This window comes from Tympanuchus pallidicinctus, unplaced genomic scaffold, assembly GCF_026119805.1.
Source record: "Tympanuchus pallidicinctus isolate F22 unplaced genomic scaffold, pur_lepc_1.0 scaffold1, whole genome shotgun sequence".
Classification (NCBI taxonomy): Eukaryota; Metazoa; Chordata; class Aves; order Galliformes; family Phasianidae; genus Tympanuchus; species Tympanuchus pallidicinctus.
The window spans coordinates 90,365,301-90,392,400 of NW_026294618.1; the positions used below are offsets into that span (position 1 = coordinate 90,365,301).

The 27,100-nt window shown below is 38.8% G+C and overlaps 1 long non-coding RNA gene across 1 annotated transcript; it reads left to right on the forward strand.

Annotated features, from left to right (window-relative positions):
* The first annotated feature begins 8,034 nt into the window (after positions 1-8,034).
* LOC128078949 (uncharacterized) lies at positions 8,035-11,807 on the forward strand. The gene is made up of 3 exons (XR_008205934.1): positions 8,035-8,161; positions 8,421-8,563; positions 9,738-11,807. It is a non-coding gene; the product is annotated as an uncharacterized LOC128078949 (long non-coding RNA).
* Positions 11,808-27,100: the final 15,293 nt, after the last annotated feature.

Below are 27,100 nucleotides of genomic sequence, written 5' to 3' on the forward strand. Positions count from 1 at the left end.
GGAAAAAGGGTAAGAATTTCAAACCAGATTATCAACTGTATTGAGAAAGTTGTCTAATAAAATAAAGTATTTTGGTAAGGAGAACTCAGAAGCCTATCAGATGTCAAACTTTTCCAAAATGATTACAAATCTCATCTGATAGAGTGAAAATTATACTGGCAATTAGATCACAAATGGCTGATTAAATTCCTTAGGCTTCCCAAATTGCAACAGTAGTATTCGTTTCAAAGATCTTATAATGACTGTATTTAGAAGCCTGATACTCAATACTCTCCTCTAAATTTCTCCTAATGTCAAATCAGGGTACACAGCATTCTGCCCACAGCATATGCTATAGCAGATCCATAAATATGACCTGCATGGCAGCATGTACATCACTTGCCTTGTGCTAATCTTCTCTTTGAAATCAGAGTAAATGGATCTTGTTGAAGAGGTAGTGGGTCTGATTAAAAGCCTATGAAATCAATGGAAAAACTTTTATCCTCCATGGATGTTAACAGACATTGAACTTGGTCCCTTGTGACCAATTTTGCTGATCACAATCACAATAAAAATGCCTGACTTCTAATGCTGTGATGTACTTGCTTCCTAACCAGGAAAGTGTAAGTGACACACACATTCATCTTAACCTAGTCTACATATTTTAGCTGCTTTGACGTCATTAGATTAGAGGATCTGACAAAGCAAGAGCTAGCTGCAAAGTAAGGAAGTCTTTGGAGTGTAGTGAAATTATGTATTATATATGGCCTTTATTGTTCAAGAAAGTTTCTTATTTGTTACACTGTCTGGCTGGTAGCAGTGTGTAGTGTTTTAAAACTGAAGTCCATTTTGTTGCTCTCACATCCAATATATGCAATCCTTTTAAAAGGCAGAAAAATTCCTGATGTTTGAAAAAGTTGCTTTTGGTGCCAAAGCAGACAGAAAACGTCTATGCTCCTGTAGAAATGGAAGGGGAATAAAGCTGTTTCTAAGGGGATAAATGTCTCTCTTATTTCCTATTCCCTGTTACTTTGGTTACTGTTACTTTTGAACATTCCTAGCATTTTGCACTTAATAAAAAATGGCAAAATCCCTATTCATTTCTAGACACTGTTTTCAACCCAAAGCCGCTTGTGTAGAAGAAAGTGTAAACACCAAAGTCTGTCCCACTCCAGTATAGTAACACTTCCTAGGTGGAGCTCTTGCCACTCTTCGTTGAAGGAAAAAGAGAGAAATAAAGAAAAAGGGAAAAATATAAGCAAGAATGATGACTTGAAAAATGTAACCATGAGGCTCAGAGTTCTGCCAATTGCCTTCAGGCTTACAATTGCCATCAATTGCATTTCTTTCTCCTGCAGTTTAACCATGATCTGGTTCCTACGTATGATCATGCTATGACATTGCATATAATCCTCAGTTGAGACAGTGCATAAAAGCAGCTGCCACAGGACTTATTCTTGCAAGGTACAGAACCAAGTGATTTGGTATCTGTGAAGGCAGAAATTAATCATAGCCTGTCTCTTGTCATGCATCCACCTATCATCATCTATTCCACTCTGCTGCTAGTCTTTCATCCAAAACTGCAACTTAGAGGAAGTAAACAGCAGGCAGCCCTATTTCCCATCCAATTATGAGAGCCACAAATGAGTGTGTACACATTAGGATCCTCAATCTTCTTTGTGTACAGCTGCAATAAGTCAAATTATGATGTCACATTAAGAAATTGGCTTAAATCCTAATTCTAATAATGCTGCCATATGTTTTGCTATTGAGTTGCAAAACAAGATTTTTGCTGATTTTACTGATTTTGTCAACAGTTCCAAATTACTGGGCATCAGTACACTCTGTAGTTCGATATGGTACAACCTGTTTGTTCAAAGTGCTTACCAACAGGAAATCTCCCTCTGAAACCTCGGTTGCTGTTCAGAAGCTTGCGTTTCTTTCTTTTACTAAAGAATCTATTTCAGCTGCATACTTAATTGTGCTAAAGAGACAAGCAGTGCATCTATTGTGGCATGATCTAAGTTTGGTTCTGTCAAGCAGGTTACAGACAATGAAGGGAAAGCAGAGCACCTGTTTCCCACTTCCTTAAGACATCCTTTGTTCTCTTCTGCATGATTGGAAGAAAGATAGCTGTCATCCTGTAATTAGCCTGAAGTGCTAGTTGGACAACAAAGTGTAGAGCTGAGTAGAACTGTAAACATACAACCCAACCAACCCAACTTGCCTGCTAGAGGGCACCACTTGCACCCTCACTGCACTTCGCCAAGTTAGGCTGGGGTCAGAGTCTTGGAACTGTTACCATTACTTCCCATTTGATTCTTTGAGGACTCTTTCCATTGATTCATTTTCACCACCTGCATGGGAGTGGGCTAGCATCTGCAGTGTAGTGCAAGAAGTTACTGGATACCTGAAATATTTTCTTTCCCTCGCATTTGCCTTTGACCAGCCACAGATTCATGTCATGCAAGGCAGACTGCTTAAGATTTTATTTGGACTTTCAAAGCCTATGAAAGCAATGAAAAGTTTTCATCACTGGCTTTCTGATTCTGAAAGCATTTTAGTTTTCATTTAAGAGCAGCATCTGTCTTTGCACTGTGGCTTTTTTTCCCTCTTCCCTCTCCCCTCCTCCTCTTATCTCCACTTACCCTTTCCCTTCCTATCTTTTCCCTTCCCTTCCCTTCATGATGAAATTCATTATTTGTTTTCTTCCAAGCATTACATAAAGTAGCATCCCTGGCTGAAGTATCTACAAATATGGCAGTCTCTGATGTTCCTCATTTGTCTGTCATTAGTAATATCCTTTAGTAACCTCTGGCTAGGACATTTTTCAGATATGCAGTTCTTCTGGTAATTTATTTACTCAGGGTAGTTTAATTCAAAGGCAACATCTGGATTTCAATGGAACCCAGTCTTACAGCTTAGCTGACTGAGGTACCACAAAGGTCAAGAGAACTGCCCGTGGTGATACTTCAGTTCCCATTGAACTTAGGACCTTCCTGCCTCTAAAACACACTGTTGTAACTCATCTCTCCTCAAAAATCATATTCTTCAGGAACATCTTTCATCAGACCTTGCTTATATCCTTCCTTTTTTGTGTTTGCTTTTAGGCCAATTGTATCTGATTACTGTATCAGCTCTGCAGGACAGTCTTAAGGAAGCACTGCTTGACCTCTAATTTTGGTTCTGCATTTGCTTCCAAATCATACTTCATACAAAACTTTTATTGTTTTGTTCAGACTGCAGACAGTGCTTGAAAGTGTCCTTGAAGCCTGTGAAAAATGTTTTTCTCTTGCTCACAAATTTCTGAGATGCACAGATATTTCATCATCTGTGACTGCCTTGTGAAATCATGTCTTGTTAAGAGGTTTTTGAAGCCATAAAAATCCATACAAAATAAAACTGTATTGTCTTCAGCTATTGTTTCTGCACTAATTAAGCAGCTCTCTGAACAACCAGATTCAGGACCGTGTAAACTCCATAATAAACTTGTAATGAAAGAAATATTCAAAGCCTCAGTGATTAATGAGCAGATGTTAACAGGCAGTGCAAACTTATGGGAAACCATTTCTAATAGTGATGTCAACAGAGAACAATTCACAGACATAATTACTAAAAAATTATCAGAGACTTCCTTGTCAAGTATTTTGTATGTTTATAAAGCTGTTGGTGACTCACTCTAAGCAGTCTGGGAGACTTATTTGATTTGGAATCAGGGTTTTATTATAGCTTAGTTGTTATGTAATAGTTTACTCAGACTAAATGGTCAGCTATTCTTCCATGTCAACATCGTCCTTATGTGTGCATTGAGGTTCCTTATAAGTCTCTCAGCAAATCATATCTAACTACTTTTCCATACTTTCACCCCTGGAATACAGTTCTCGTTAAAGCTGAGTACTAGAACAGCCCTTTGCTTAATTACCCATTAGACTGTCTGCCATTCACTATAAAGTTCAAGCCTACAGTACTATGCACCTTGCGCAGTTCTCTGCGTCACACAGAGCAGATCTCTCAAATGTGCAAGAAACCTCAATAAATTTTGCTGATGTTTGTTTTAGAGGTAATTTCATAGCGTGCAGAGTGCTGCCATTTACGCAAGGCAGGTGTGTTCACTAATTTCCTAGGCTGTAACACAAATTGCAATTAATGTTGCCTGTCTCTCTAGTGTCATTACTGTTCAAGCAAAGTAATATGGATGTAATTTTCACACTGGAACTAAAAAGATGTTTGAGTGATTCCACAAGTTTCTTTTTTCAAGGCATCATAGTACAATCAGCTGTAGAATGACTCTTTTTTTTTTCATTGCTTATTATCATTTCTTCACATGAACACCGAACACTGAATTTAGAATTTTATAAAAGATAATTACAGCTCTCCACTACTTTGAGCCCTTCTCCGGGAGACTTTAAGCATTTTATGCAACTGAGATGTAGTTGATATTTGTTGAAAGAACCAAGATCTTTGCCTGTCAGCACAGAGTTGCTACTTTGATTTTTAAGTTCTATGCTGTGGTAGCAACAAGCTGTAGTGGAAATGCTAAGTCACAGCTTGAACCAGTGATTGAGCACCTGGTGGAAAAGCAAGGCCAAGCCAGGGGAGCTCAGGTGCATGCAGTGTGCTGAGTGACTGGGAGGGCTGGAGCCAGGATCCACCCTTTCCAGATCTCATTTAAGGGTTGGCAGTGGAGGTAAGGGTATCTTGCTGGAGATTCCTGTCTACTTGGGTTCTTCTTGAGGTCAGTATGTTCTTTCCTTTGCAGGCTGTTTTCCCTGTTTCTGTGTCCTTGGCTGTTGCATTTGAGCAAGTTCTCACTTGCTGCAACCTAGGACTTTGCACTAGAGGAGTTTCAGGTTGCATCTTAGGACAAACTTTTCTGAAAGAGTGGTGAGGCACTGGCACAGGTTGCTCAGGGAAGAGACAGAGTCACCATCCCTGGTAGCGTTCAAGAAATGTGTAGATACTACTACTGTAGAAGCTATTCTATTAAACTGTGAGTTGCACCTTAGTGCTGAGCAGATTTTCTCCACTTGCCTGTCTCTGTAAACAGCACTCATCATGTTGTGAGGGGGAGGAGGTGATACCAGCCCCCCTCAGTCCCATTTCCTCCCTATTTCTGCCCATCTTATTTCACATGAAGCATGGAGACAGATGTATGCCACCAGACTGAAGGAAACTAAGTGTAACACCATATTTCTGTAAATACATCATATGAAGGGATAGCAGAGACATTCTACAGATTTTTCTCTTTGTGATGGCTTCTGTAGTGTTCCTAGGGAGCTGTTCATCCAAAGAACAACTATCCTGGGAAACAGACTAGTGTCAGTGTTGGTTGTCAACCTGGAAAAAACTAGCACAGTGTGGAGGAAGCGTTGACTCCTTTTTGGTTCTCATCAGCATGGGAGGCTTGCAGAATATTACAAGGGTGTCTAGAAGACTAAGTGTTCCCCAGAGCAGTGCCTTCAAAGCTTGAATAATAGATGTAAATGGTAAAATTTACAAGGGGCACACTGGCCAGCTCCAAGGGCATCTTGCAGGAAAAGTGACCCTGGGGCAGCCCCAGAGCTGTAACGTGCTCTGTACTGTGTGCTTCTACTGTGTGGCAATGGGACCTAAGGCATGGAAAACTGGAAATGCATAAGGGTTTCTAAAGGGTAAGAAGTTATTTTAAGTACTTTGTAGTATTTAATACTTCAAGTATTTTGAGTGTTTTCTGAACTATGTATGTATCTAAGCTATACTAATTTATGGCGTGACCAAGCAAGGTACTAAAATCTGTATTTAAACATGCAAATTCTCTAATCAGCTTCAGCAATACTATTATGTGCTTAGGATTGAGTGCCATCATGAAATAAATTCCTCAATTTGTGATTTTATTTGGCTTTACAAAGCCCATCTCTATGCTTGAGTCATTTAATTCAGCATGAGCCTCGAGTTGGTGTCTGCAATAATTTTCTGAATAGTAATTATCACCTTCAATAGACCTTTCAGTTACAAAAGTGTTCTGCTTCCTCACATAAAAGATGTAAATAGAATGCTATTTGCTAAACAGTAATGGCAGGAACATTTGGAGGTATAAAAGAGGTGGAGTGAATGACTCATGAATGTATAGCTCTGAACACTGAAGCAACTTCTGGATGCAAAGGTTAAAACTGTTATGAAACCGATGAAGTTTTAGTCTGTTTTTATTTGGAAAATTTTGGAGTAACACTCTTCAATACATTTAAATATATTTTTTTGAATCTTTAGAGGCATATTTAGAGAAACTTTCAAAGACTCTGCGTAGTTAATATCCACGTTTTTAGAAAATATTTTCAACTTGTATTTGTCAGTGACATTTTGGTAAGCTGTAAGTGTGCATTTGTGTAAAAAGAACACTCAAAATAACATACTGAAGTAAAAAAAAAAAAAAAAAAAAAAAAAAAAAAAAAAACAACAACAAAAAAAACCAATAACCCAGTGCTTTCCTATAGTGTTCTTGTTAATTCTTATAAAATACGTGTAGAGGAGAAATGGCTGGTGTGGTGATCAAGCGGTTAAAGCAGATCCAACAAATAAACTGTGTTTTGGAGTGTTTGTATCTAGCTGGAGACCAGGGAACAGAAGGGAGGTGCTCTGCTGAGGGGCTGCCTAAACTTTGTAAAAGAGAAAACAAGCTTTGGGGGTATCCTGTGCCATAGAAATAAATGTATGTCAGAGCTGTATGTGTCTGTGTATTTATGTGGTGTGTGTGGGTGAGAGAGAGGGTCCTGGAAGCAGAGACTGAATGAGGGATGTGATCCTGGAAAGAGAAAACTACAGAAAGGCCAAAGAGCATTGCTGAGCTGGATCCAGCCCTGGGACATCACTCCAGCCAAGGAGGCTGTGAGCTAGATTTTTTTTTTCGTGTACATTTTTATTACATTCTGAGTAATTTCCCACAACATTCCACTTTTTTTAAAACCTTTTCAGAAGGAGAAAGGGAGGGAGGCTTGAGAAACATCAGAATTTTTTTTTTTTTTTTTTTTGAGAAAATCCAGATCTCTTAAAAACATGAAGCATTTTCAAGGTTTCTTACCCATATCAAACAGGCTAACAATGACATAACCAAATAGACTACGATGGAGGAACAGCTGCTCAGATGGAAGAAAATCAGAGGAATAAGATCCTCAGTGGGCAACCACTGGCAAAAACAGTGCCTGATTGTCCACAGTGGTCCACAAAGGACACATTTTCCTTCAGAGCTTTTCACATGCAGTGCTACTGGGTGAATCAAGAGGAGAATGGAGCAGAGCACATGCATCATGTTGGGTAGTCATTGACATCTCATAGTGAGCAAGCAACAGAGGCGGGGAAAAGACACATCCTCTTGCTGAAAAAGCTTCCCTCTCTACAAGTGCCTGAAGGGAGGTCATGTGCTGGGCTTTATCATTTTCTCCCAAGTAACAGTGATGGGATGAGAGTAATGGCCTCAAGTTTCACCAGAGAAGTTTCAGGTTGCATATTAGGACAAACTTCTTTGAAAGAGTGGTGAGGCAATGGCACAGGTTGCCCAGGGAACTGATAGAGTCGCCATCCCTGGTAGTGTTCAAGAAATGTGTAGACATGGTGGTGAGGAACATGGCTCTGTGAGCAATACTGGTGGTAGGTGGATGGTTGGGCTAGATGATCTTAGAGGTCATTACCAATATTTATGATTGTGCTAGCTTCTGTTGTGCCACATACAGCCTTGGGTGTATCCTTGCAAACTTCTTCACCATATCCAATCGGGTGAGGTCAAGCTGTTCACTAAGCACACAGACTCAATGGCCTCTTTTGCCTTGTTTCAGCCATTTTTGTTTCTTATGGTAGCTGTTGTTTTTATTTGTCACTATTATGGCTTGGATTTAAGTTTATTCTTATTTTCACTTCTCAGAAGAGCTGGGAGTAGTTACAGCATGAGGGTGATGATGGCAAAACTCACTAAATAATTTCTGAGTACTGTGAGAGATGCATCCTCCCATCATAACATTTTTATGGCAAGTTTAATGTTCGGCTCATCTGGAATAAGCTGTGAGAGCCACAATACAGGAAGCTGTCAGGGTTACTGACGATTTTTTACTCTCTTTGGAGAAGAAGAAAACATGGGCTTCTGTCCTCAGTGGATTCTGTGATTTGTGAAGCACTGAAAGAGATCAGATTTCTGCAGAAAAGGAATATCCAATGGGTAACTATTTGTGCCAATTCCAGTTCAAACATAAGCCTTTCTTATACAAATAGCTTATGGCAGAGCAGGAGGTATTAAGAGGGATGTGAGCTGTAACCAGAGTGGAGAGAATGCTAATATTTTGTCCGGGCTGGGTTTTAGGTGGTGGGTTCATTGCTGTTTAAAATAAGAATTCAGAAATTCTGAAACAGCACTGTGCTTTATTTTTGCTCTGTTGTGAAATTCCATCCTTACAGCACAGCCCTGTCTGCCCATGCAGGAAAACCATTTTCTATTCTCAGTGAGCTAGACTGTGCATTTGATATGTTACTCCATGTGGTGGGCACAGCAAAACTGTACCCATTCAGAAAGCAGCAGCTATGCCACCCCACCCTTCAGAAACAAACTCCTTGTGAGTGGAAGGTGGATAGGAATTTACTACTTCTTTTTAAGTGGTGCAGCCACTCTCTTCTGTCATATGGAGCACAGGAGGAGGTGGAGACGTACTTCTACCCTCCCTTGGCCCCAGCTCCCCGCCTCCTCTCTGAAGAGTTGCTCCTGTATTCCCTTGAGCAAAAGGGCTGTGATTCTTGGCAGGCTTCACGTCAGTTGCACAGGTCAGGGGGAAGTCATTACTTCCTCCTCCCACACTGCTCAGTCATGTTAGGTTAGGACAGGGCTTTGCAAGATATTACCCAATATTTGCAATATAGATCATTTTATGTCTTTCCCATAAAGTAAAGGAGGAAATGTAAGGTTTGCAACCCATTTCCAATTCTAGAAAACAAGAATGCTTGGTTGACAATTAAATTTATTAAGATAATATTATGATCAAGGCTACCACACCTGAAGGAGAAGATCAAAGTAAGCTGCTATAAACATTATTATGCCTTCTATCCCAAACTTGTTTCTCTTAGACAATTATAGTCCCCTTAATTAGGGGACTGGCATCATGATCCCTGATAACTTTTCCCTTAAAATTATGGATTCCATCTTCACTGTCAGCAAACTTTTCTGAACTTGAGAATTTTACTATCACCATTTCTCTGCTGTATCCTAAGAAAGCATTGAAAGCTGAATATTGAACGCTCACCTAAATTTCCCTTTACATGAAATTCCCTTTCCTCATACTTTCATATTACAGGAAAATTTGGGGTCCTGACATAGTAAAGGAGAGTAGACAGCAGAACATCCAGCTGGCTGCTGAGCATCACAAGTGGCACCTATTCTGAAAGAGTTGACATTTTTCCATATTTACTCTCTTTCCATAAGCATGGTTCTCCAAAACCTTTACATCTACAGCCTGTTTCAATTGGTAAAACAGTTGTATCTTTCTAATGCCTTGCAGTTAGAAGAAATTGCGTAGGGACTTTTCTGCCTGTTGTTCACACCTTTCCATTTGGGATGCACTCTCTCTCTCCCAGGTTATAAAGATTGTGTGTGTTGATGTTGTTGTAAAATGCCTGGAGGAGCTGAATGCTGTATCTGATGATATGTTCTTGTAATGGCACTGCAGCAGACTGAACTAAGCTTCCAATAATAAGCAGTGACACTAACATAAATATTTGTGGTTATGCTTTCCATTTTTTCCTTATAGGAAAGAAGTTAAAATTTTGAAATACTTCAGCGATGTGATCAGCAGACAGTAGTGGGAAAGAATTTCTCCTGAACTTGAATTGTGATCAAAATAAGGAAGGAAGATCTGAAAGACCAGAAAATATTTTTGTTAATCAGGATATGGCACTTTCCAACATCTGGATGTCAAAACACTTGTTTTGAATTCAATACTATTAACCATGTGTCACTTCAACGAATTTTTTTTCCTCCAGAGCCAATTGGGTGGCTACGATTTTTGGCAAAGTTTTTGCTGTCTGTTGCTTACATTACCTGACCTGTGGTCTGTTTGTCTTACAATCTCTGTGGGAAAAAACAGCGAGAGTCCTCAACCCCCCCACCCTGCCTACCCAAAAAAAGTTATACCACAAAGCCTGAAAATAGATCAGAACCCAGAAACAAAATTCTAGGATGAAGTCTCATCCTTCCACCAAACCATTTTGACCGGATGGTAACCTCATGGGATTTCTGCCGCTTTTGCCTATGACATCGTGTAACATCAAATGAGAAAGCATCTGATTCTTCTGAATATCATTGAGACATGATTAAACTAAATACAACATCTTGGGAACCCAGCAAAAAAAAAAGTTTGAATAAAAGGTCAGACAAAGATCAGGCATCAGCTCTCGCTCTTTGCAAAATGATAAAACTAACAGGGAATGACTCAGCTAGCCCTGATGAAAAAGCTCCTTTCTTTGCAGTGTAAACAACACAGTTGGTGTTCTTGAAATCCCAGACTGAAACATCAACCAGCACTGGAAAATACGATATCCCAGAATGCCTTCCCTGTCCTGGGCATAGCCTGTCACCAGCATTTCAGGGGATCTTATTCACTGTGACTGGGACTAACTATTCAAAAGAGACTGTTGCATGAGTAAAAGGGAAAAAAGCTTGTGTGTGGACTGACCTCAAGAGTGTGAAGCAAATATTTTGTTTCAAATCAACTTTTGACCCATTTCAGCAGTAGACTGAGTGACCAGTAATTGAAACCAGGAAAAAGAGAGAGAAAAAGGAGGTGTGGCTTTGAAGGATTGAATTATGGATGAGAGTAACAAAGAACTCTTCCACACTGAAACTTGGTGTCTATTTTTTTTTTGCTGAGTAACTTGTTTTGAAGAATAAGAGACTTCTGCTCTTGCCAGGTCCCTACAGCTAGGTTTTATGGTTACAACGAGCAAGTATGCATCTGTGTAAACGTTCCTTAATTTTCTGTTTTACATCGTATTTACATTGCTCAGACAGTAAAACCACTGAATGTTTTAATTAGCTCTCCCATTGCTCTGAAAACGTTTGAAATTTACATGTAGTATGAAAAGACTGGAGGACCAAATAAAGGCTAAGTGCTCACAAACGTGGTGAGATGCTTAAAGTGCACCAGTTGTATGTGGTTTAGGTTTGGGACAGGACAAAGGCAGTTTCGCATGTGGTGGGTGTTAAATTCCACAGTTTTCACACAGACCCAGCCCATGTGTGGGCAGGATGCTTAGGAATCACATCGCCTTTGGCAAAATGATACCCAGAAACAAATATGAGGGTAAGGTTGCAAAGACACGGGAATGGGCTGCTGCTTGATCCTGCTTGAAGGACCAGCATTTGTCGTTTGCTGAAGAAGCTCTCCCAAATGTTTTCAGAGACTCATCAGAGGGGCTGCTAAGAAGATCTCACATCATTAAACAAATGAAAGCTTTCTATGGAATCACTGTTCTAATAGGGAATCATTGTTTTTAATGCAATTTTTGTAGACTTGTAGAATAAAAGAGACTGGAAGAAACTTCAAGAGATAGTACTCATTAAGAGCAGCATTTTGCATGTCAATGTGAAGTTGACAAAACCTGCTAGTGAATCTCTCATCTTTGTTCTCAGGATACATGTAACTATGCAAATGGTCTAACACTAGGCTGTCATGCTATTTTAGTCATAATTCAGCTTTCAGGGTATTTTTCAGCCTCTGTGCTGGCTCTGCCAATGCAGTAGTTAATTAACAAAGAACCACTGGAAGAGGACTGAAAGGGATGATCTAATGCATCCACCTTAATGAGGCAGGACCAACAATCTTAATGCTATGTGCGCTTGCTGTGCTTGCAGTGTAGACGTTAGTCTCCAAAGGCCTAAACTGAAGCTATTAATGGAGCCATGACTTTTTGTAATGTTCCTGGAACTCTCATATCTTAGATCATAATCTGATAATGAGCAATTCTCCTTAGCTTGCATTTAGCATCTCTTGAAGAGCAAAGAAGTGATCTTCACTTGGAGAAAAAAAGAACGGGATTAAGTTGGGGCACATAAGAAGTGTGAAGTGATAAGAAGTGATATTCAGGGATTTGTTTTAAAAGGCTGGCATTTCATTAAAGTTATAATTCAAGGGAGCTGTAGAAAAAGCATGGCCAGTTTTATTAAAGTTATAGATTTAGTAGTTTGAATCCTCAAATGTTAATGTTATTACATTGTTCTAGATGAGGTCTGGTTTGAGGTCAATTTCTGGGTTTTGCCATCTTGTGGCCTGGTGCTGCACTGCGACCACCCTTCCTGTTATTCCATCTGCAGATGCAGCAGCTTTGAAATAACATGCTTCCATAAAGATCTCAACAGCAGTCTCTGACAGGTCTTTTCTATAATCTGCAGTTTTTATTAGGTTTAGGGCTTCATCCAATCCTGTTTCTCTTTCTGCTTTCCCAGTTCTCAGCAGAAAGCCATGCCATTCCCAGTCAGGACTGTGAGTGAGATGGGGATCCACATCTCTTTCCTAGCCTGATCCCTTGTGCCATTTGCTACTTACACAGGCAAAATCACCTTACTCTTCTTGAAACTGTGATTGAATTTGAAAAACCATTCTAGTTCATTGCAGTCTTCACTCTACCTCAGATACTGTTTTGACTGCGCTGGGATCAATTCTTTGTAGACTTTTGTAGTCAGCTATAAAGTTTCTGTCTTCCTTCCTTTAGTTTCCTCTTACCCATCCTTCTTGCAGCTGTTTACTTTAAGCATAGAATATTCAATCAGAGATGCTGCACCTCAGGATCTCACAGACTTCAAAGGAAACTGCTATGTTTCTATCACTTATTTTTATTGCAGGATTCAACCTACAAGAGTAAAAAAATTAAATCCTTCAGTTACGACAGCTCTTTCTTAATTTTTCTATCTATGCTTTTGGGCAGGTGCACTGTTAGTGTTATAGCATCGTGCTTAAAGGTGCTGGAGAATGATTAAGGTGATCACTGCAAGCTTCTGATCCAAGCTTATTGGCTTTCAGTACGTTAGGTAAGAGAACTCAAGTCTCTTGCATTAGCTCTGTCTTACCAGTCTTCCTTACTGAGAGGTGTCCATGGAAGACATATTGAGGCTTTCCTGACTCTCAGTTCTTCTTAGACTTTTCCAGTCCTAGCAGGAGCTAAGTTTTGCTGACATGAGGATCCTTCTCTCTCCCATTTGCCAGAACAATCTCTTTATTCTAAGCTTGAAGAACTTGGAGGCCAGTCAAAAAGTTGTCTAAGTGGTTTATCTAAGGCTAGCCAGCTGTGGCCTCCTTTCTGATTGGTAAGCCTGAGGTCCAGTGAAGAAGGACTTGAGTGTAACAAGTCTGAACAGAGTAGCAGTCCTGTTGAATAGGAATCCAGTATTGAGTTTATACTTCTCCCAGATGTACCATGAGAAAAAATATCTCCTGGAAGTGTATGAGTCTGCAGACTCAGTTGGAAAAAGGAGGAAATGAAATAGACAAGTTAAATTGAAGGACAGGGGAAAAAAAAAAGTTAGGATTTTCCTTCTTGTAGTTCAAGTTTATTGTTGTTTTGTTTCTTAAATGGAAAAACAGAGTCAGTTGAAACAATGACTAAAGAAGTTATTTTTTTGCACTAGAACTTTGAGTTATGGCCAGATACCTGAAGTTTGTGCACCTGCATGTCTCCTTGGGATGTTTTTAAAAAGCCTGAACAGTTTATAGCTGGAATTGGACTCTGTTGCATTTTGCATTGTCTGATATATGAAAACAAAAACAAACGAACAAACAAACAAACAAAAAAAAGAGTGCTAACAGATCATTTGAAGAGAACTTAAAACAAGCTTTACCAAATTTTTTTCTGCTTGGGTTTATTGTGGCTGCTCTTAGTCTTAGCTTTGGTGAGTATGTCATCCTTCTCTTGGGAAAAAAAAAAAAAAAAAAAAAAAGGATAGTGAATAGCAATAGTATTTTTAGGCTAAAATGGGCAGTGCAAAAGTGAGGATCTAGAGTATGAGCTTTCTCCTGCCAGTAGCTGGCATGCTGAGTGCTCTGTGTTGCCTGATCAGAGCAGTATGGAGAGGAGGAGCTGCACAGACTACAAGTGTAATGAAGAGCTGAGGTTTTACACCTGCCAAAGTACAAGGATTCCTGCTGCCTAATGCTCTCTCATATTTGGGCTGTTTGGTTTGTTTTGGTTTGGTTTTCACAGTATCTACAAATCTTTGCTCTTAGAGAAAACTACTTGAACTAGGGACAGGGAAGGGTAGAATTTGGGAAATGATGAAATAAATCCCTTCTCACTCAAGTTTACCACAAACTCTCTACAAGACACAGCTGCTTGACAATACATGTTAGAAGGCTGAATCATAACACAAATACACACAGAAAAGGGAAGAACTGAGTGACTAGATATCAAACTGTGATAGAGTCAGAGATGGAAAAAAGACTATTGAAAAGGAAAATAGACAGCATGCTAAAAGCTGGTTTCCTGAGGTTTTGACTAATATCTGAATGCCAGCAATGAGTGCACTGCATCAGCGACCCTTTTCACCTTGCCCAAAGTGATGAGCTCATATTTGCAGATTGTTTAATGCTTTGTTTTCAAGCCAAAAGTATCAGATTTACACTCAAGTAACAAATTGTTACAATGTGGGAAGAGATTATGGACAAAGTACAAATCTGTGGGATGCTTTAACCATCTATGATTTTGTCTGTGAGACTGCGTAACAGAAAGAAGCTGATAGCAAGAGTCATAACTCACAGCAGGAGGATAAAACATTGCAATGCCTTTCATTCTCTGATACTTCAAGATATTTCATTAATGTATAATATTACATATTTATAAACATTATAAAAGAAGAATGATATATGTATTTAAAATTGCCTTAGGCAATCTCATTTACTTCAGGGAGTCTCTCATTTTCATCAAAAGTAAGTTGAGTTTTGAATGCAATTTTGACTGCGGAGAAAAATGAGCTGGGTACCTTCTTCTGAAGTGCAGATTTGCCTCTTCTGCTCCTTGGCTAGTTGAAGACCTCTTGTGCAGGATAGCCAGGAGCCACAGCTCCTGAAGGTTTTCTGCTTTCACTGTCTATCCTACTCATCCACATATTCCATTCTCCAGCCCTCTGCAAAACTTTATCAGAGTTAATATAAAGGAGTACTTGGGCTTAAAGAAAGGCTACATTCTTGTTTCAAGATAGACCAGTTTCAGTAGCTCCTATCTGAAATTCTGGATTCACTACCTTCATGTATCTTTAGTAACCACCTAGGAACTAGAGTCACTATTGAATCTCCATGGAGCTTTTGAAAATTTTAAGGATATACTTCAAATATAAACTGTGACACGATAAGCTCTCTCCTCCATTTGCCTTGGCAAGCGCAGTAAGTATTTTGAAGGAAACTGTTGGGTGTTTTTAGAGACAATTCTTCCCTGTGTACTGCAACTCATTTCCCATGATTTATTTTAATTACTGATTGGAGATGATTGCTGTAAGTACATGATAACCAGGCTCACTTTCCTCACTTTATAATTTGAAAAATCCATCTCTCATCCTGGCTCACAAAGACTTAAAATATCATTCTTTTGTTTTGAGTGTTTAGACACTAGAAAAAGTTGAAACCGATGCTCCTGCCTCTCTCTGTCTTTTTTCTTGATCTCTTTCTCCTTTGATATCTTATTGAACAGGAAAAGGGAGGAGTAAAAAAAAATGCAGGGCTTGAAGGGAAGTCTTGAAGTCATGAGGTATACAAATCCTGTTTCCATATACTTTTCCTGCTTCCATTCCCCCTGGGTCCCTGTAGGCAAAGATAAAAGTATCTTGGATGGCCAACAAAGTGTCTGTGCTTGATTTTACTGAAAGGGAGAAAGTGAAACAAAACAGGCTCCAGTGTGACTGCCACTTAAATTAGCTATAGAAAAGTGTGATGACAGTCTTAGTTAATTAATAAATCATTATTACAATTTCATACATTAACATTCTGACTACAGTGAAAGCTCTACATCTCTGAGAATTCAGTACAAGCCAAATGCTGCTTTGTTATAAGTCATTTACCAGATGATTTCCTTCTGTTAACAGTACTCTTCAGAAGAAAATTTAAAGCTTCAGAGGAATAAATATATATATATTTCTAGTCCAGTCATAAAGAACAGAATTTGGGAAGATTTCCTGAATTTAGCTTCTCTGCTGCAAGATCAGAAGGCTCTTTTCATGTATCAGCTGGATTGACTTCAGATCAGTTAAAGACAGCAGTGACTGTAGTCATTAATTTTTATGTTAAGCATTATGCCCATAACACTTGCCTTAAGGTAGGGAGATATGCATGAGACTCTTCATTTTCACCCAATTAAGGTGAAAAACCCTAATTGCTCCACTTATAGTAGCCTTCCTGTTGCAGAATTCTACACTCAGTCATCCCATGAACTTCTCTCACACTCTCCGGTAAGATCCTAATGCATCTTTGCCTAACTTCAATTTGCTTGATTTGAGAAGGGTTTTGGGTTAACCTGTGCAACTCCACAATAGAATTTCACTGTTACTGATGTGTTTTGGTGATGTATAAATCAGAAAAAATGTATATATATAGGAAAAAGGCATGTGTTTTGGGTCATGTATCTTGAAATTAAGTATTCTAATGAATTTTGAGCTTCTTAATATTTAATTGAATAAATAAATGAAAATTACCAACCAACAAACAAACACAACCTGAAATCTCAGTTAATTGTTTTCTAAATAAAATAATCTGGAATTCTTCACAATTCCCCCTCACCAATATATTTTGCTGAAGTTACTTAACAACAAGAATGTGAATGTGAAGGTGACCTTGAGTCCTCTGAAACTTGTCATTTTATTCCTTTTTTCTTTTGCATACCACTGTCTTTAAATAAGCTGCTGAAGGCTGTAAGGTATTTTCAAGTTTCTGAGTGAGCAAAATGCTACGACATCTTTAAAATGCTGTTGTAAGATGTGTTTTAGTGCCAGATAACAAACCGTGAGGAGAAGTTAATACTTCGAGCTTGCTGGAAAAGTCAATTAGACTGTGCTGTATAGTGTGCTTTTCTGGCTAGACCACTCCTGATACCTGAGATAATTCAATTAAGTTTACCTTGAGCATCTCCAAGGCCCACCAAACAAAAATGTGTGAGGAGCAGACTCCTGGAATACCGATTGAAATTGGTATGCTGAAACTGGTCTGGAGTATCTTCTGAGGAAAATTGCTCAAGATTTCCAAAGTCTTTTGGTAAAGTTTCAAAGTACAGGGCACCATATGTATCTAATATTATTTGCTGAAGTGCAAATATATCACTGTTGTGGCACTCAGCACTTCGATCACAGCTCCCATAATAATATGCCAGGAGGCAGTGGAGGCAAGAAGCCCTTTCAAGAACAAATTTCATCTCTAATCCTGACCCTCTGGCCTTTTGTCTTCATTTCTTCAGCTATTTCAATGAGTTGCAGCCTCAACAGAGAATGTGTGGATCACTGTTAGCTCAGTTCTCTCAGTTTTATAGTATCAGGCTAATAAATTTGCTACCCCTTAAAGAGTTTTCCAAGCAAATACTCCCCACAGTGACATAAGGGTCTTGAGGATTAGTGGCAAAATAAAAGGTATATTCTAATGGAAGAAAAAGAAATTGATCTGGAAATATTTTTGAAGAGGAGAGAAAAAAAGATATTTCCAATAGACTCCTACTACGTGCAGAACAAATTGAATTGCGAAGTTCTCTCGGATTGAAACAAGACCTGCATCGTAAGGCTGCTGGAAATGCTGTCCTAACAAAAATAGGTGACTACCATTTAGTTTTGCCAGTGATACAATGCTGTCATATGAATTATATCTATACCATACCTCTGCTTTTGTTCTCACGTGGTCCGTGACTATATAGACTCTGATGTTCCTCTGGGATAAAACAGAAAAACACAAAATTTATGCTTTTTTTCACCTAGAAAAAAAACAAAAAAAAGACTTTTTTTTTTTTTTCTTTTTTTTTTTCCCTCAATCAGGTCATTATTTGCTTCTGTTCTTAACCCTGTGCAAGGATACCCACGCTTTCCAGTTCTACATGTAAAAAAGACCATTTTCAGCTGTAAGGACTTCTTGCTTATGATGATGATTATGTTGTGGTGTGGGTAACTTAAACTGTAGAGCCCTCTTTATTCTCAGGTGGTATGTCTGCAGGCAGACTGCACGCCAGTGATTTCTTTACTGAGAAGAAAATTTCAGATCATCTGTCTCTAAGACAGAATACTGCAGATTGACACTCTTAAGTTTCTTGAAGATGTGAAACAAAATACATGGGCTTACAGAAGGATTAGGAAATTATACACCAGATGGAAAATTTTGTGGGAAAAGAACAATTGTATGAGTGAAATAGCAGTACTGTAAAATAAATAACAGGAAATATGGCAATTTATGTGATAGAGAAAATTGTCACTTTTAGAATTGTCTGAAAGTCAACTTCATTTCACCCATTTGAATTCAGAAGTGAACTGAGACCTCAAATGTTTAAAAATATATGAAGGGTACTTCAATGAACTAAAACTCCCTACAGGGAGAGAAGAAAGCAATCTGTTCAAAAGGATTTTGAGGAAGTTGGTAATGCATGTAATCAGAATTTAACTAATTCCTGGGAAGTGATTTAGAATAAGTTAAATCTCATTAAGTTAATAAGTTAAATCTCATTATGTGAGATGAGCAGTTAGTGAGGCTCCTAATTTAGAAAACATCAGAATTCAGAAATGGTCTTTAAGCCTGTTTAAACTTAAGCGTATAGAATCATAGAATCACAGAATCATTTGAGTTGGAAAGGTCACTTAAAGATCATCTAGTCCAACTCCCCTACAGTGAACAGGGACACCTACAGCAGATCAGGGTGCTCAGAGCCCTATCAAAGCCTGACCTTGGATATCCCCGGGATGGGCGTCCACTTTCTCTCCAGTGCCTTACCTCCTTGACCATAATAACCTTCTTCCTTATATCCAATCTAAATCTCCACTCTTTTAGTTTGAAACCCTTTCCCCTTGTCCTATCAGAGCAGATCCTGCTGAAGAATCTGTCCCCTTCTTTCTTATAACCTCATTTATAAGTTGAGAACCATTTGAATAAGAATTTCACCAATGGACCAATGGTATTTTCCATTCGATGAGTAGCAGAGCTGCAAAAAGAGAAGGAATACGAGGTGCTGGAGCAGAGGAAGTGCAGCCATCTGCTCCCTGCTGCATTGGATGTGGAGCAAAGAAGCCACCTCACACTGAATGACTGTGCAAGGCTGGTAATTGTTACCCACCCTTAGACCATAAGAATGGATCTATGCAGCTAATGCCTATTTTAAGTGCAGAGGAATGCTGCGGTCATGCTGATACCACTCTGTAGACACTGCTGGCAAGTGATAGCATAACATTTAATGGCAATTACTGCATGTATAGAAATGATACTTGCCACTGGAAAGCAGTCGCTGTAGGAATGTTGCTTCTGTTCTCACAGTTGCTCTAAGGTCTATTAGAAACTGCATTTTTCCCATTTTTATCCAACATTTGTGTAATTTTAGCTTCTATATTTTGGCAAATACTGCCCAGTATTTTTGGCTCACCCCTAAGTTATCTGAAGTAGAGTATGAATTCAAGCAGAAGAAGGCAGAACTGTCTCAAAATAACAAGCACATTCTTTTTAATGCACTGCAAATTGTTCATAAATTATTTTTGCATGAATCAGACGTTTATTTTCTAAGGAGAGACGGAGTGGGGGAGGAGGCAAAAGTCTTTTGCTTAAATCCTCTCACAGTTTGATGCTGAATATCAACTTCTAGTGACAAGACAGCATACACAAGGCTTCTTGGTTATTGTGCTGCTGGAGATTAGCTGCTTTGAGTCATGAGGGTGTGTTACCTCACCCCAATTACAGAGCTCCAGTGGAAATGGTAAAAACAGGCAGCGTGAAGGAAGAAAGGAACTTTTCTAGCGTTCACTAGACATTCACATGAGCTGCATGGGCAGGATGATATCACTCAGTTGCCAAGAACAGAAAGCCGGTAGTAGAAAATGAACAATTATGAAATGAAAGGAGTCCTACAACTGCTAGAAGAGACAGACTGGCTTCCTTTTGTGCTCTGACCTTTCTTTGTATTGTACTTTCAACCACAGTGCCTTACAGACAAGATGGCACCGACTAAAGCTAAAAAATGACTAACTGCCAAGATAATTCAAGGAATAATGAGGTTACAGCAGCAGCAAAGATGCAAAGAAAACTAATGTACTATCTCTTCATGGAGCTCAACACAAAGGAATAAAATGCTTAATCTTTAAAATGAATGGGTCTAAAATTTGTGATCACAGCTCTGCTTATCAGGACGTGCTGATAGATCGGATTATGTGGCAGTCACATGAAGGGGCCTTTGCTAATGTTTTAATTCTTTTCTGCTATGCAGTATATCACTTTTGTACTTTGAGGAAACTTGTTTGCTGAGAAGTACTTGAAATAACATTTTAAAATAGAAGGAATGTCAGCAATAAGTTCAGCTTTCTAATAAGACAAATCCTGGGACTCGCTTGTCACTTGGACTGCAGGAGGAGAAAAATTAGAAAATCTTTTTGTAGTGCTGCGCATGTTAAACAGGCCTTGGGCCTGGGCTGCTCCTCAGAACAGATGTGTGAAGAGGTCAGGGAGTGGGTGCAGACTTGGCTTCTGCACTGCTTTGGCCATTGCCACTGATCCTAGAAAGGTCAAGACCTACCCATGTATGCTAGTTTTAAAGCACCACATCTATGGAGCAGGAAAAAATCTGCACATACCAGTTGCATCTTGAAGAAATGTCCCTTTTGTATGCATCCCTAGGGACCACAGTTCTCATATGCTATTATGACTGTCTGGGTGTAGCACTAATGGTTTTGCTCTGTCCCAGGCTGAATACCAATGAAGGTTAATTCCCATCAATATCACACTGTTTCTTACTCTCAGTTTTACCTGCAGTCTCATAATACTGGCTTTCTTTCTAGGTAATAGAATAATGACATTGCATGAAAGCCTTTGCTTCCAAGAACTGAAGGACAGTACTGTACACCTATGGGACATACAGAGCTCTATGCCATTGAATAAGGAAGTGGATTATAAGCATGAAATATCTTATTAGAAGACAAATAGGATTACCTCTTGGAGTATAAGTACCCCTGAAACAAGCCTCAGTTTCCCTTATCTTCTCTTGGAGCTCTTCTACACTTGCTTGCCCAGATGCTGAAGCAGACAGAAGACCATCAAATGACTTCTTGTCTTAAGCTCTGTTTAATGAATATTATTCATCTTTGAGCTGGGCATGTTTGGGAGACAAGACAGGGAGGTTGTCTGAAAAAGTCGTCTTAGAAACCCAAAAAATATGGCATAAAATGCAAGGAAACCAAACATATAATTTCCATGCTGGTCTCATGGTTTTTTTGGACAAACTCTTCATTTTCAAATTTCAAAGTTGACAGCATATATTCTTTCGCTGTGTACCCAGGTATTTTCTCCCATTTTTTCCCCTGGGTGCTTGATACAAGAACAAATTTAATGCACTGATTATAGTACCAGCTTTCAAATACAGAGCAGAAAAGAAAGAGGAGCTGGTGAAATTCCTCTCTTCAGCCTTTATTACCAAGTTAAGCAGCACTCTTCACAGTACTTACATTTGTGCATCCTTTCTTTAGTGGAGCAGTTGAATCAGAAGTGGAAGAATGACAGTAGCCCATCAGGCATGTGCTGGACAGTGTGGCTACTGTTGGAGCAACACTGCCTTGATTCCCAGCCAATGGCTAGAAGAAGCAATAAAAACAGCCAAAAAAATTGGTCTATTTGCAGTGTATGTCAGCAGTTTATGAAAATCATACTTTCCCTGAATCATTTTATCCATTATATTACAGCTTTGACTCAGCAGTTCTGTAAGTCCAGTAGCCACACAAAATAATATTATTTAACAAGATACAGCCTGAATCACCTAATCCATAGACTCAGCCATGTCTGAGGAGATGACAGGTTTAAGTGATGAGTCTTCTTACACGTGTACACCATTCCCTGGGAATCCATTGCTTTGATTTAAAAGGTACATTGTTGTTGCCTTGATCCTTCCAACATGTGCTGAAGTTCTGTGACTTTTGCTGCAATGGATTGCTTAGCAATTTTTACTAATGCTTTGGAGGCAAATTGCTTTCCTATGTTTTATATTGCAAACACTTGTTTGGGTATGGTTCTGTGAGGAATTGTGTAATTTAGACTGCCAATTAAAATCATGGTAATGGAAGGTACACTGAATCTCATAGATGTGCAGTGCTATTGCAAGATTGGCCTCAGTAAAGAGTGTGGTTACTCTTGCAAAGCTCATACCACTGGATCTGGAGCAGTGCACCAGGCTGACAGAGCTCAGAGGAGCAGTAATTTGTTCTGTTGGTAACGAAGACAAAAGATATAGAGTTTTATTTATTTGGCTATGAGTAACTAGGTTGCTGTCACTTTCCTAGAAACAATGTGGAAGTTGTTTGTGTTTGAGCATTTGAGATGTTCATACAATGTGCTTTAAAAACTCAGGAATTTACTGTGTTCATAAGACATTTTCTTCCTCATTCACTACTTATTTAATATATTTTTACTGATAGAATGGCATATTTAACTACTGATTAAAATGCTATCTTTTGGTAATGTTTAAGCAAAGCTTTGAGCTCCATATCATGTTTGTGTGCACATCCCAGTGTTTGCAGTGGATACAAGCAGGCAAGAGTGTTTGCTTTTATACATGGGTAAACATCTAATTTTCTGCTTCACACTAAGCAATGCATAAGCTAGGCTGTACATTCAAAATTACTGAAGTGTGTATCTGAAAACCAAGGCCTTTTTGTACCCTGAAGACCTTTATAATATTCCTTGTTCACTTCAATAAACATACTGCTTTACTACCCCTTGCACATTTGAAAGAGGCAGTTAAGTTCAGACTCAAAGGAAGTTGGGACCATTCTATGGTACGCTGCATATTGGATGTTTTTGTTTTTGTTTTTTTTTTCCCATGGCTACTATGTAACTAAGGATTCAGAAAGGAGAACACGCTACATGAGTCTAGTTAAATCATCTGTAAATAACTATGCTGGCTTATCCCTTCTCTGAGGTAGCATGTGGAGAGATCATGCACCAAAACAAGACTTTTATGTTCATGGGACTTAGATACTACTATAGGAAAGTCACTGACCTGCTATTTTGTACTTCTGTTTCAACCTTGTTGTGTATCTGTGACAAAAAGCCATTTTTTCTACTACCATCACCCCTTAAATACTGCAGCTCACATTACCATGAAACAAGACTTAATGCTACTTACAGATCCAGCAAAGAAAGCTAAGAGCTACCTGGGTAAGCAGTAAGATGGGCTGAAAGTAAACTAAAGCCATGGTATGAATGTCTTTTTGAAGAATCACTCTTCCTGCCTGGGAGCCAAAAGATAAAAAGAAAAACAAACAACTAGAACAATGGCTGGTAGCGACAGTGACTTGGTTATGACCTTCACAAAGGTAAGATGGATAAATTGATACTAGTTAACTTAAAAGAGTCAGAATTATATTTTATGCTTAATAAATAAATGGTTGCCAAGACATGAAACAAGAACTAGTAATGATGTGGGTGGTAATTCATGCTATGGATGAAGTATTCCCTTAAGTTAGTTTTTACTAACTATAGCTAATAAATACTTTTAGGAGAGAAGACGGGTTATAATATAGGTGAATAAATGCAGATAAATGATGTTGACTAATTGATGTCACAGTGACTCCTGTTCTGTATTGATCTATCATACCTTTATCTTCCAAGAAATTCAGAGTAGGATCGAATGTTTTTTTCCTGAAACTATGTCATTCTGCTCTGAAGCATCTAAGTCTGTAGTCTCCATTTCTGTCTAGGTTTAACAGTTCTATTGAACAGAATTACTGAATTATCACAAGAAAAGTTGCCTGAAAGTTCTTTTTTACATTTCTCACAAGCCTTCCACCTCATTTTGCAGGTCCATTGAGCATAGACATGTCACTTGGTTAAACCCAAAGCAAAGGAATGTTGTAGTTTTTATATATATTGAGAAATTTTGAGGGCTTTTTCTTCAAGAAAATGTTTGAATATATAAATGACTGGAAAAAATGTTTCCTTTAGCTTCGAGAACTGTAGCCAAAAAAAAAAAAAAAAAAAAAAAAAAATCAGTGAGTTTGGGGTTTTAGGTGAATCATTTTACACTCTTTTCCTGCCAATTCCAGAAGGAGTTTTGATTCTGGTAGTAATGCTCCCTCTATATATTAAATATACACAGACTCTGCGCTGCCATCACATATCATGTGGTTTATTCAAATCTAAAACTGACAAGCAGTAGTACACACCTTTGTATTACATTCCATTTGATGGGCGCCAGTGAGCTGGACACTGTTGTGTCTGTGTCTGCTGTGGCTTTAGCTCCCACAGATAGAAGTAAACAATACCCGAGGCAAACTCTGCAGAGACTAAGTTTCCACCCAGTCTTCTTTAATGTTCAGCCAGTTGGACAGCTTGGGAGAACTTCAAGAATCCATACTGTATGTGAAAGGGAATCCCGTATCCTTTTTTTAAATACTTCTTTTCCAGTCATCACAGTCTGGTCTTTGGGACACCGTCTCCCTTTACTTTTTTGTATTTGTGTGTCTCTAGGTTTCATCAATCATTGCCACTTATAGCGTATGTTTCCACATTGGAAGAATATGTGGTTAGAATTCAATATTCAGTACAAATGCATTTCAGCTAATTCATGGATACTTTGTAAGGGTAAGTTTAAGCTCCCTCTAATTATTACAGGAATGCAAGTCAAAGTGCCATCCCATATTTACTTCCAGCTCAGCTGCATTCCTGCAGTGGACAGCACAATCTGCCCATATGCACGAAGCTTACTAGAAGCCAGACATCTTCCAGGACAATGGTATGTTTGTCCTATGCAGGACTACAGTGTATGTGCAAGGCCTGTGATGTCCTGTCTCTGAACAATAGCCAGAACTAAGTGTCTATACTCTTTGCAGTCAAAGCCTTTTAGCTATATTATTAAAGTTTCATTAAAAAACAAACAAACAAACCCAAAACAAAACAAAAAAAAAACCACCTCATATAATTACTGTTAGATATCTGCAAAATATGGATTGCATACATGTGAGTAGATTGGCTTCTCTGTCCATAATGTAACTTAATATTTATGCTTGTAAAGCTGTGTGAGTGTAATCTTTGATCCATGGGTGGCATTCTGTATCCAAACTTGCAATACAAATACTATTTATATTTTCAGCCAAGTCATTTATGACTATCTGACTTCAAAGAAAAGCCAACAAGATAATAGTTTAAAAAAGTAACACAACTTTTTTATTTCCCCCACAAATTGCATTCATGTTGCCAGGCTTTCTTTCAAATGGATTGTTTTGTGAGTTCTAAAACCTAACAGCTAATTTCTAACATATTCATAGTACAAAATAACATACACTTTATCTGGACTCTGCCAGGCAACTGAATAACTGGAATTCTTGCTAAAGCTGTAGAGTAAAACTCTGCATGTAACATTTAATAAATGATTGGCTTGTCCTATTAACTCTTTCTTAGTTCTTTGTTTATAGTTGTGAAGTTACTCATGTACCTTCCCCTAAGTGGTAAGTATTTTTTCTCATTATGATTGATTTCCTCAAATTGTTTTGCACATTACCAGATGATTTTAAGTATTAAGGAGTCTGTTTAAATTCATGAAGAGACTGACAGCTGCCTGCATCATGTAAAAGTAAATAGCATTTTTCAGGGAATGAGGTGGCCGACAGCCAGAGCAGGTGGTTAGCCGAGGAGGGAAGGGCTGGGCCAGGACATGGCTGGGAGGATAGAGGAAGGTAGTGCAGGAAGTCGTGTCTGTTGATGATTCAAAAGTGGTATTCACCTCCCGGAATCACTGGTGAGTGACTGCCAGAGCTGTGCTAGGGCACACTGCAGGGCTAGAGACTATATATGGATGACACAGAAAACTAGATCTTGGCCATTAACTATGAATATATGAACCCTCTGCCTTTATCAGAAAAATAAGAGAAGTAACCCTGATATCTTGGCTTTGTTTTACTTTGTATTTTTAGATTTTGTCTATATAAAATCATCCCAAATAATGTTTCTTCCTGTCCCAATACTTTCTTATTGTTTTTTTGAGCTTCTAAAACTTAACAGTTCAGATATGGAAATGACTAACAAGTTAGTTAACCCACCTTTTTTCTGCTTGATCACATTCCCTAGACCTCTTGGAATGTCTGAGCGTAGCACCGTAGTACCACAGCTGTTTTTGGAAATTACATAGTAGAAGTATACTCGTGTGTATGTGTAGAGAGATAAACACATATGTAGTTGATTGAGATGGAAATGATGTAGAAGTAGATGTGTGAGAGCTGTTCTGAAAGTGATCCTCCTATGTCATTATGCTGGCCCATGACCTCAGAAGTGGATGCTGGTGGTACGGAAGTAGATGTTGAATCTTCCCACCAATATCCTATTGCATGTTGCTGCAGGGAAGATGGCAGCAGGGGGACAGTCTGACAAAATGGCATCTGACATGCATATCCATACACAGCAAAGGTATGGAATTGAATTCCTCTATGTGGAAAAAATGGCACCCAGCAACATTCACTGACACTTGCTGAATGTTTATGGATACCCAACAGCAGCTGTCAGCACAGTGAAAGTTGGACTGCATGGGCAAAGTTTTACTAGCAACAGCACTGTCATAGCAGCTGTGAAATAGTGGGTCACCTCTGCTAGCGCAGATTGTAATGAACTCAGCATGCAAGCTCTTGTTTATTGCTGACAAGAAATGCATAGCTGATGGTGATGACTAGACTGGAAAATAGCGCTTTGTCACTTAGAAAATGCTCTATCAATTAGTGTTATTGCAATCTTCGTAGCTTCCAAGGAAATAAATAGAAGGCATTACTTTTGGAGCAACTTACATAAAATAAAATAAGCACTTGTAGTGGAAATGCTAAGTTATGGCCAGAAACTGATTAAGCACCTGGTAGGTAGGCTGGGCCAGTCCTGGGGAGCTCAGCTGTATGTAATGTATCTGAGTGACCAGAAGGGCTGGAGCCAGAATTCACCTCTTC